Here is a 10,989-nt window from a genome sequence, read left to right as displayed (position 1 = left end):
CTGAATCTGAATAGTCTATTTTCATGGGCTTAATTAATAGACTCCACAAAACCCAACGATTAATACTATGAAAGGTAATTTAAATGTGTGATGTAATGTTTGTATTGTTTTAAACCTGAGAGTAGAACTTTAGATTTTGCCGGGCTTTATGTCCCTATATATCAACTGTTCTTATTGAAAGTTGCAAATATATATCCCTATTGGATTAACGTAATGTAATATCAACTTTTTCAACCAATTTCAACTTTATGTATTTAAAGTTTCATATATATTTCTTTGGTCTAAAAAACATGCATTTTCTAAAATAATATATTACCGAGATGTATTTAATTTAAGTTTTTTATTCTGAAAATATTATATAAGTTAAACCAAGATGCATTATTACCTATATTGTACTTTTTTGTTAATATTAAAAAACCTTAATACCACGAACCATTTTATTACGCTAATAATATTTGTACAAATTGAGATATTAAGTTGAAAAAGTAATAAGTCCTTTTGCTAAAACCATAAACGCATTTATCCAAGTTATAGCCGGTCAGTACTGGAATTATAATGGACAATAGCAAGGTACATATATGTAAATGTCGGCCTATATTGAAAATGATATAATTGGTTTAGTTTATCTTATACTATATAATGAGATAGTCTTATTTATTTGTCGTGACATGTATACACGATCTCGAATGTACTATATTACTAATTTTAAGGAATATTTTATTAATTTTAATTCTGATAAGGTAGTTAAATTTTATGAAGGAATATGCATTTAAATATATTCACAAAAACCACGTAACTTACAATGCCGATATATGTTATGCGGGTAAGTCGAAGTGTAGTTGTCGATGCATTTATTGTTGCTAACTAGAATTAAATAATTAGTACTAGAATGACTAGAATAAATTAATTTTATGTTGCTAACTATAATAACTAGAATAACTAGAATAAATTTAAAAAATTCTCTTAAATTGGTTAATTTTTTCGTGAAAAACAAGAAAAAGATTTTTTAATAAAAAATTTCCATGTATGCTTTCTTTATTTTAAAATTACAAATTAAATTTGCGAGATGCTGACTAAAATTTGGACCCGCGTGCACTCATGCAGTAAATATCCTACAAATAGGTTAACTAGGTATAGGGTAGACTGTGTACACGGTAAAGTAAATTAAAGTAAAGTAAAGACGCAGTGACTCCACATCTCCCATTAACATTGATATTTATGCACCCTTTATGTCCAATGTATAATACTATATATTACTTCCTGCATCCGGTTACTATTCCACATGTGATCCTGTATATATAGGCACTTAGCTGTGTAGTTGACAACTACAACACTGCAACTTTTCTTTTGGCAGCAATATACTCTTTCATATACTCTTTGAAGAATATCTGTTCCAACCATGGCCTCACCCTCTGTACCCAAGTATCCAAAGCTTAGCTTTTATTATATTATAGTCTTTACAAATATGTAATCTTTATTGAATTTTTGTATGTATTTGGATCTAGAACAATGTGTCAAAAGGTCTCTGTAGTAACAGTGTTATTTTGTAATAGTCCTTTGTCATAGTTTCAAACATGCAAGCTCTTTAACTTTTATCCTTTTATATGATCTTCACATGACCTCTGACTCCAGCAATTCGGACGATGAAGACATAATGCAGCAAATTAACAACTATCAGGAAGATCCACGTGAGGTTCTTGAGAAGTCGATGACCAACTATAATGTGAACACAACTATAATGATGGAGAAGGTGATCAAAATGAACCGTAACCATAAAGAGTTCTGTATCAACTTTGTGAAACATGTTGAGATGTTGTCTAAAGTGATAGGAAAGTTAAGGGTTGAAGGTCGAATGATTCGTGAAGAGATGAAGTTTATGTAGCTATTAAAGGCTCTGGATCCATAATGAATCTTTTTATGACGTTTCTTTAAGTAATTATGGATATTAAGTTATGTGATGGCAATATCTAAGTAAAAAAAATTTGGGTGGTATGACATGAATTATGCGACTTAATGTTATTCCTGTAGTAATTTTATATTCCTCTATTATAATTCATTGAAAGGCTATTTCTACACATCTGTGATATTATTCATGTTGGGCAATAGAGTTTTTATTCTTTAACAATTGCACAAATTTAAGTCTGTTACCGAGATATCCGGACATTTTATTGATGATTAATATTGCATATGAGACCAAAACTTTAGCCTGTTAAGGTACAACTGTTTAGATCCGAATGATACATAAAATGTAGATGTGTGTAATATTTATTGAGAAATTGAATATATAAAATATTTTATAAAAAACACGGGATATGAATATTTTATGTTTTTTTAAAAATAGAAATATAAGTTATTAACCTAATATAAATTGAAAAACGCACCTTATACAGGGTACATAATGCCACCAAATTAATATTATAAGAATTGTAATACATTGCAATATTCTAACAATATCTTTTTCAAATGTAACAAATTATAAATGTGATGTAAAAAAATGTATTCTAAATTTATTTTTTATAGTTTAAATGTAATTTTTATATATTAGAATCAAACATAATCTATCAACCATGTTCTGACCCTAATGTGTTAGAAAAAAAAGCATATGAAACAAGATTGGGTTAACATTTTCCATGAACTTTCTTCCTTTTATAAAATCATACAGAAGAAACCATATTTTCTACATAATTTGGAAAAATAGGTCTCTGTGGCCTTGAATAACTATAACAGTCTTGAAGAATTGGAACCGAATGTAAAAGAAGATTGGCAAATAAAAGCAAGAGTGTCAACGAAATGGAGGAAAGTTCATCGGCATACCGGCCAAGTTACTGGATTATACTTGATCTTGGTTGATGAAAATGTGAGTTATTTCATAATATTCTTAAACACTAAAGTCAATTTTTCTTAATACCAGATATTATACTGCAGGATGCGAGAATACATGTGTGGATAGGTAGTCAAATAATGTCTCAGTTCGATGATCAGATTGTCGAAGGCGACACATACTCATTTGAGAATTTTCAAGTGAGGAATGACATGATTAATGTCATTGACATATGTTTCAAACATACTATGCATGTTGCTTTCACAATTACGACTAATATAAGAAGACTTGATGGTGCTCATCCCCTTATTTCCACGCATGTATGGAAGTTCACTACACTGGACGTGATTTTTGATCTAAATGAGCAACCAAGTTATCTCATAGGTACACCTTCTATGAAGCAATATCTGTTTTCCATTTCTTAATACCAAACCTACAAATTCTATATTTCCATTCTATTACAGACGTTATAGGTGTGGTTCAATCAATCCAACCAATTCGTGAGTACGCCAACCGAAACAATATGGGTGTGAGGTATTTGTGTTTCGAGCTGTGCGAATTGACCAAGTACTAGATGTTTAAATAACTGTTGAAACAAGAACTAATAAACACAAATAGATAGACACGCTGTATATATATATAAACCGGAGAGTTTTAATTTATGAAGAGAAAAGAAACTCTTTTATTCTCTCTTGACATTAAAATGAGTACATGGCTGATATAAATAGATAAATACATAAAGGTAGTTCCTATAAATAAGCAACTAATCTCCTATCTAATCTCAATAACTCTAACGTGCTTATATTTGCCTAGAAAAGCTGAGAACCTGCAGAAAGACTCGGGCTCTGCAACAAAACAAACTTGCATACATGCACGTTTGCATGCTTGAATTATTAAACTAAAACCAAAACATTATCTAAATAAATAAATAAACATATGAATATAGAATTAAATTCCAACAATCTCCTCCTTAATTCTATATTCATCTATCAATTCTTCAGCTACTCGTATGGCATGCCTTGAACTGAAACAGCTTCTTCATGCCCGTATGGCAAATACATTGATCCAGCCCGTGTGGCCTTTCTGTGCCCATATGGCACCACTGATCACAGCTCCTTTTGGATTCCTTGTTTGCCCGTCTGACAATTTATTTCCTGCCCATATGGCATTCATTTCACAGCCCTTATGGCTTTTATTCACAAGCCCTTATGGCTTGTCTTTGTTGGCCCATATGGCCTCTACAACAATGCTGGTTCGTCGTCATGAAACTGTGCTAGATTTGCTTCTTGACAGTGTTCTTTCTTTCGTCGAGGTTTGTCACACTCTGAGGCGAAGTGACCATAAATGTTGCAATTGAAACATTTTATCTTGCTCTTGTCCAGTCTGCCCTTCCATTTCTTAGCTAAGAGAAGCTGTTGTTGCTCACTTTGTTCACTCCTACCTTTCATTCTTTCTTCATGGGCCTTGAGACGTCCCACCAGTTCTTCAACTGACATGGCTTTAACATCTCCAAATTGTTCAATGTTTGAAGCTATTTGGAGGAACTTATCTGGCACAGCACGTAGAATCTTCCTTACAACACTGGATTCTTCCATAACTTCTCCCAGAACTCGAATGTTAGTCATAATGCCACTCAGTTTCAAGCAGAAATCTTCTATCTTCTCTGAGTCTTTCATCATGAGAGACTCGAATTCTCCCTTTAATGTCTGCACCTTTGCCTCCTTCACTCGCTCTGCTCCCACACACATCGTTTTAATGGCCTCCCAAGCTTCCTTGGCAGTTTCTTTCTCAGCAATGGTCAACAAAATATCCTCTGGCAGACCTTGATATATCGCAGCAAGGGCCACCTGCACCGTTCTTTCATCCACGGTTACTTTGGGATCCTTTTGTTCGATTGCACCCCATACTCCTTGCGCCTTCATGAACACTTTCATCTTTAGGGACCAAGTTGTGTAATTGCTTCTCGTTAACATGGGATAGCTCAAACCCACAACACCTTCCTTTGCCTTGGACGTTTGCATAGTGGTTTCGCTTGTGTGTTTAGGTTGATATTTGGGCATAAAAGAAACTGAACACCAGGCTCGGATACCACTGTTGAAACAAGAACTAATAAACACAAATAGATAGACACGCTGTATATATATATAAACCGGAGAGTTTTAATTTATGAAGAGAAAAGAAACTCTTTTATTCTCTCTTGACATTAATACATAAAGGTAGTTCCTATAAATAAGCAACTAATCTCCTATCTAATCTCAATAACTCTAACGTGCTTATATTTGCCTAGAAAAGCTGAGAACCTGCAGAAAGACTCGGGCTCTGCAACAAAACAAACTTGCATACATGCACGTTTGCATGCTTGAATTATTAAACTAAAACCAAAACATTATCTAAATAAATAAATAAACATATGAATATAGAATTAAATTCCAACAATAACATCATTCCCGGTAGTCACATTCATTATATTGAACGACGTGCTGTAATATATAATACTTAAATTCTTCTTTACAGGTTCTTTATCAATGTCATGATTTGGGATGAATTAGCTTTGTCATTTCAAACTGCATTTCATGAAGAAAATGAACAACCGGTGGTAATTGTCATCCAATCTGCTAAAGTTCTTATATTGAACCATTTAACATATTTGACCAATGTAGCTGCCACACGGTTCCACATTAACCCAAACATGAATAGGATAAAGAATATAAGAAGAAGGTACCAATACCGTAGTGATTATCTGTTATTGGTGATTGTAATCCCGTTTTCTTATTTTATACTGTTGTCGTTTAATCACTCTATGATGTGCAGGTTTCGAAATGTCCATGGTGCTGAAGTATGGCTCCCAACACAGAACTGAGTCCCGTGTTTTTCCTCAACATATCCTAATCTATCTTTAATCAATGTATTTTGTGAATCTTATTATTTTAATTTTGTATTAGCTTTGACTTTGTAACTTTCACATTTGTGAAAATGACCATCAACAAATTATCCTTTTCCATGTTTTCTATTCATATACTTAAGAAATTTAACTTAAGATTCTAACTGTCAGGTCATTATAAAACTACTAATCAATCCTGGTATACTTAAAAAAGGTTCTGTAATTTATAATATTTATTTGGTTTAAACCTGAAGGAATTGAAATTGAAAAAAAACACTGTATTTCAAAAACCATTAAAGAATAAGTTTCTGAATACAAGTTATAATATTTACCATACATGGTTACATTTTACATTTTCAATACCAGACCTATTATTCCCTACGGTTTTGCCAAGGTTGCAAATCAACTCTCTGCGAGATATTGTAAAATTTTAACCAAATAGTTAGGTTTGTTCTATGCTCACTCATTATTTTCCAACTACTTTCACCACTCATAGTTTCCCACCAGTAAGTAAATCTTTTATGTAGATTTCCATGTACTATAATTTACTTTATGTCAAAGCCATACTTTCTATAGCCTCTACTTCATATTGGCAGTATTCCTACTTTGTAGGTGTTATGTGTCATATGTTGTCATGAAATGCAGAGATGGAGCAAGGCAAAGTATACAATTTGTTGTCACAAACCTATTCATAATAATTAAAAAACCTATAGGTATACACCTGTAATAAATTTCATTTTGTCACACCCCCAACTTAACAAACAAAATAAATATAATTATTACAATATTTAGAAGAAAGTAAACATAACTGAATCCAAGATCTTACAGTTTAGGGTTTGGAACAGCCCAACATTACCATCTATTACAACTGATTTTAAAATCGAGTCCTCACACAAAACTATCTCTTATTCTACCTTAGGACATACGCATCAGCGTCACAGGTCTTACGCGCTGTCTGCTGGAATCTAACCATAGCTGCTAGCTGTAATATTAGAGTAAAGTAAGGAGTGAGCCAAATGCTCAACAAGTGCTAAACAATACGATACAAAACATAAATCGAGATATATATTAAAGAATGACAATGTGAAGATATAACTAATAATAATCAGATATGAAATTTTTGGGTGATGGCATCATTTGCTTGTATCAAAACATTTTCAAAATCATATCTTAATAAAAATCATTTTATGACGCTACGAATTACAGCCGGTGATCAGCCGCGAAGTAATCCCAAACCTCGCTGGGTTCTAAAACATTAATGGGATCCCTAGGCAACTTTTAAGCCTACAATAATAGTGTGGAAAGGACTCGCGTCTCAGTCCAGATCCACTATTCAAAGAAAACATTTATCCCCCTTTGGGACTGAAAATCCACATTTTAATCATTTCAAAAACTGATGCCGATTTATAACAAAATCTCTTAAGTAGTAAACATTTTTTATCAAGGGATTATAGATCAACTTGAAATACTGGAAATATGTCACAAAATCTTAAGGCCATGATCCACTAGACTTTACTCTATTAGGGTAACTGAAAGGTTTTCATATACAAGAACTTGGACAAGGAAATTTAGCAAGGCTATTGGATATTATGAAAGAGTAATGCCAACTAGGCTTAAAGCAATGGTTTTCGACAAGGTACAAGTGCTAGAACATCAAGAAGATAAGCTTCATGAATACTAAGGGTGTTAAGGTATGAAGAAATGATCTTTAGCTCAAGGTATATCAGGATTGTCAAACTTTAGGGTAAGAAAGAGGGGTATCAATCAATTATGGACAACTTTGATGAATATCTGGCTTTTAGGTATCAAGGTAAAGTTTCTATAGGGGTTCAAGCATCAGGGTAAGATATCAATACTTTAGGAATCATTAGCATGTTAATCAAGAGGATCAATCAAGTATTATAACAACTCTTTATTTTATCATGGCATTCCAATTACTTTAATATACTAACGTGACAAGACCTTTAATCTACTTGCAATACGTACTTGAGGGTTCATGGCATTTCTATATAGTTCAAAGATAGACTTAAGAATCACTTGGTTCAAGTATAACAAAATGACTCAGGATAATCGCATCAATATATATGAACTAATTGTTACACATTTGCAGTGAGTACAAAAGACAGGTTGAATCACTTGCCTTGAGAAAGGCTGGACTGGTCTGGCTGGTAGGAGCAACTGGAAGCTTCACTCGACCTTTATGGCAAGTTTACCCTCGTCTCGAGATCCTACATAAATAATAATAATCCTCATTATAATATATTCTCACCAACTTAACCTATTTACAACACAAATGGCACTTAGGCCTATATGCACGCAATTTATATTCACCTTATAAATATAATTGTACACATAGCCACATATACTCACATATCATATTTTAATACCAAATAATATCACACACACCAAAATGCAACACTAGGCTTGGATGATCTCGATCCCCAACTTAAGTCACTTGGTCGCTAAACTAGACAAAGTTCCCAAATTTTGGCTTCCTTACTCAATGTGCCTTTACTTAACTATCCAAAACCTATTGACCCTCACTTGGGCCTTTTACTCTACTGGCTTTATAATATCTTGGAACCATAGTGGTCAACCTAGATCTCACTCCTAAGTGTTCTAAAACTATGTGATAAGTGAAAGTGCTCACTGGAGTAAATTTCCGAATGACATCTATGGTTTCTTGTGTGTATTAGACACTCTTAAACTACAAGTTTACCTCCAAAACTTTTACAATAGACTCTTCTGACCATAAGGCATCTCCCAAACTTGATGTGGCTCAAGGGCCTAGCTTGGGCCTCCTTGGGCCTAAGCTTAAAGTCCATGGTTCCCCTATTTTTCTGGGCAGAAAACGCCCTGACTTGAATTAACTTGAGACACATGGTTCTAACTAAAATCCTATGAAATATGGCTGGAAAAACTCCTCTGACACTCCCGCTAACTAAGGCCCAACATGGCCTAATGAGGGTCTACCCATGACATGGTCAAAACTTCCTATTTCTAAGTTGCAACAAAACTGTCCCCTGCTGGACAGATTTTATGATTTCACTTGTGCACCTAACCAAACGACTTGTAAACCTTCAACAAACACCTAAAACCTTTTATATACTCATAATGCTAGTTTCTGGTGGCTTGGTCCTCAAAGTGCACAACAAATGCTCATTCAGAACTTCCCCATAACTAGTGCATCAAATCTGGAAAAATAAAAAACACTAACTATTCCCTTTCCACCTTAACTCCCACTTAATAACCAAGCATCCAACTCTTTCCAAAGAAAACCTAGTGTCTTAATGTCCTAAAATAGTGCCTCAACAGAAGGGGAGATCATCCATGCCCAAGAATCAACAACATGCAACTCATGGAAAACACATAACAAGATTTCGGCCAGGCATAAAGTTTAAATGCTTGCAAATTCGGCTTGTACCTATTACTCATCCTTAATAATCATGAAAAATATCTTCTTTTAACTATTAATAAGAAATTTATCGTGGCAACAATCTATTTTAAGCACACATATTTCGAATTTATAGATTTTTTTGACATAGCAACATGATTTCAAAAAGAGTAGCATGAAAAGCATGGTTGATCATCATTTTAATGTCTTGAAACTAGCATGCATGGCTAAACATAAATATATAATGAAATTTCAGTAGCATGCAAAGGATTTTAAAGCATGATATCTCCATAAAACACTTAGTTAGCACATATATAAAATATATCTCATAGAGAGCTCTTGAATTCACAAGAATCAAGAGTTTCTCTTTGGAGATCACATAAGAACTACACATGCATCCATGGAACTTCAACTTCCAAGTCACAAAACTCTTGGAAAGTATATAAGATGAATGTCGGTAGAAGATTTACACTTGGGAAGATGAAGAATGAAATGAAAAATGGAAGGGGGGTAGGGGAATGATGCTTCGGCCGAGAGCAATGGTGGGAGGGGGAGGAGAGAAAAATTGTGGTGTGTTGGAGTGTGGAGTGAGTGGAATGACTTCTCTCACTTTGATTTTATTTTTATTCTTTTTGGTTGACAAAATAATGAGTGGAAGTGAGAATGTACAAAAAATATCCTCTAACTAAAGTTAGGCCATTTTGCATGCAAGACTAATGTGGTAATTTGGTAATCAACAAATGAGTTAGTGGGGTTGGAAAGGTCTTATTTGCCCTTTGAGAGAATAGAAGGGTCATTTGCATGCAAGGTCTTCTATATAATTTGCTAATTATAACAAATAAAATTTGTAAAGATTTATTTTTATAAAATAAAATACAAGTTCAAAAATTATAAAATTTATACCATAAAATAACTTGGATTTTTAGAAATTTTATAAAATCACTTTCGAAATTTGTGAACAAAATAACTTTTAAAAGAAAATTTCTCCGAGGTTTAGAATATTCCTTATAAATCAAGAATAAGGGAAATAAATAAACTCTTGCTTTGAAAAATCATACACTACATGAAGCAAATTTAAAATGCAGAATTTTTTCATTCACACAAGGTACAACCATTAAGTATATTTACTTTTGGCTTTAATATCACACAAAATCCACAGATAATATTACATAAAATGTCGGTCGTAACACATTTTCTATTAAATTAACTTAAAACCTGTCTAATAATTTTGAATAGTTTTGTACACTTTTCAAAAATATGATATACAAGATTTATTTAGGAAATAGATAGAAATTTAAAATTAAATTAATATAAATTAGGAAATTTATTGCCTTTTTCGTCAAACATTATTTCCATCTTCCTAAATAATTCTGAGATGTTACGAATTTATTCTGTAACATAGATTTCTCATTTTGTAATGCTTAGTTTTCACTAAGGAATACTATAGATAAACTAAATTCACTTCATTTATATACAAGTACAAGTAATTTTGATAATCAAGGAGATCACTTTTTTATAAATATACGTCTAAACATTGTTGTCCAGGTTGTCACTCTTTGCCAATTGTAGAACCCACTTTCCTGAATACTTGCTCCTTCATAGATTCAAATAAATGGGTCACCAATATCATACTATGTTGGAGCTGACTACTGATAAGATTATATGGTATGTTCGTGTTAGAGCACAAGCTGTTTGGAAAGGTATCAATTGGAGAACCAGTGAGTTTCGTGGGTTCAATATAATTTTTAATGATGCACAGGTATGACAACAATATAGTTATTATTTCAAATTTATAGTTGCTCAACCACTTTTAAATATTGATAAATATTGCTCTCATATAGGGTTGCATGATCCATGCATTTATTAGTGAGAAGATTGCTATTAGGTTTGAGG

At 33.0% G+C, this 10,989-nt stretch overlaps 1 long non-coding RNA gene across 1 annotated transcript; it reads left to right on the top strand.

Annotated features, from left to right (window-relative positions):
• Positions 1 to 2,598: 2,598 nt before the first annotated feature.
• LOC141706338 (uncharacterized) lies at positions 2,599 to 5,809 on the top strand. The gene is made up of 4 exons (XR_012568770.1): positions 2,599 to 2,857; positions 2,926 to 3,205; positions 5,336 to 5,539; positions 5,633 to 5,809. It is a non-coding gene; the product is annotated as an uncharacterized LOC141706338 (long non-coding RNA).
• Positions 5,810 to 10,989: the final 5,180 nt, after the last annotated feature.

This window comes from Apium graveolens, chromosome 2, assembly GCF_009905375.1.
Source record: "Apium graveolens cultivar Ventura chromosome 2, ASM990537v1, whole genome shotgun sequence".
Lineage (NCBI taxonomy): Eukaryota > Viridiplantae > Streptophyta > Magnoliopsida > Apiales > Apiaceae > Apium > Apium graveolens.
This window is presented reverse-complemented; position numbering and strand designations above follow the sequence as displayed.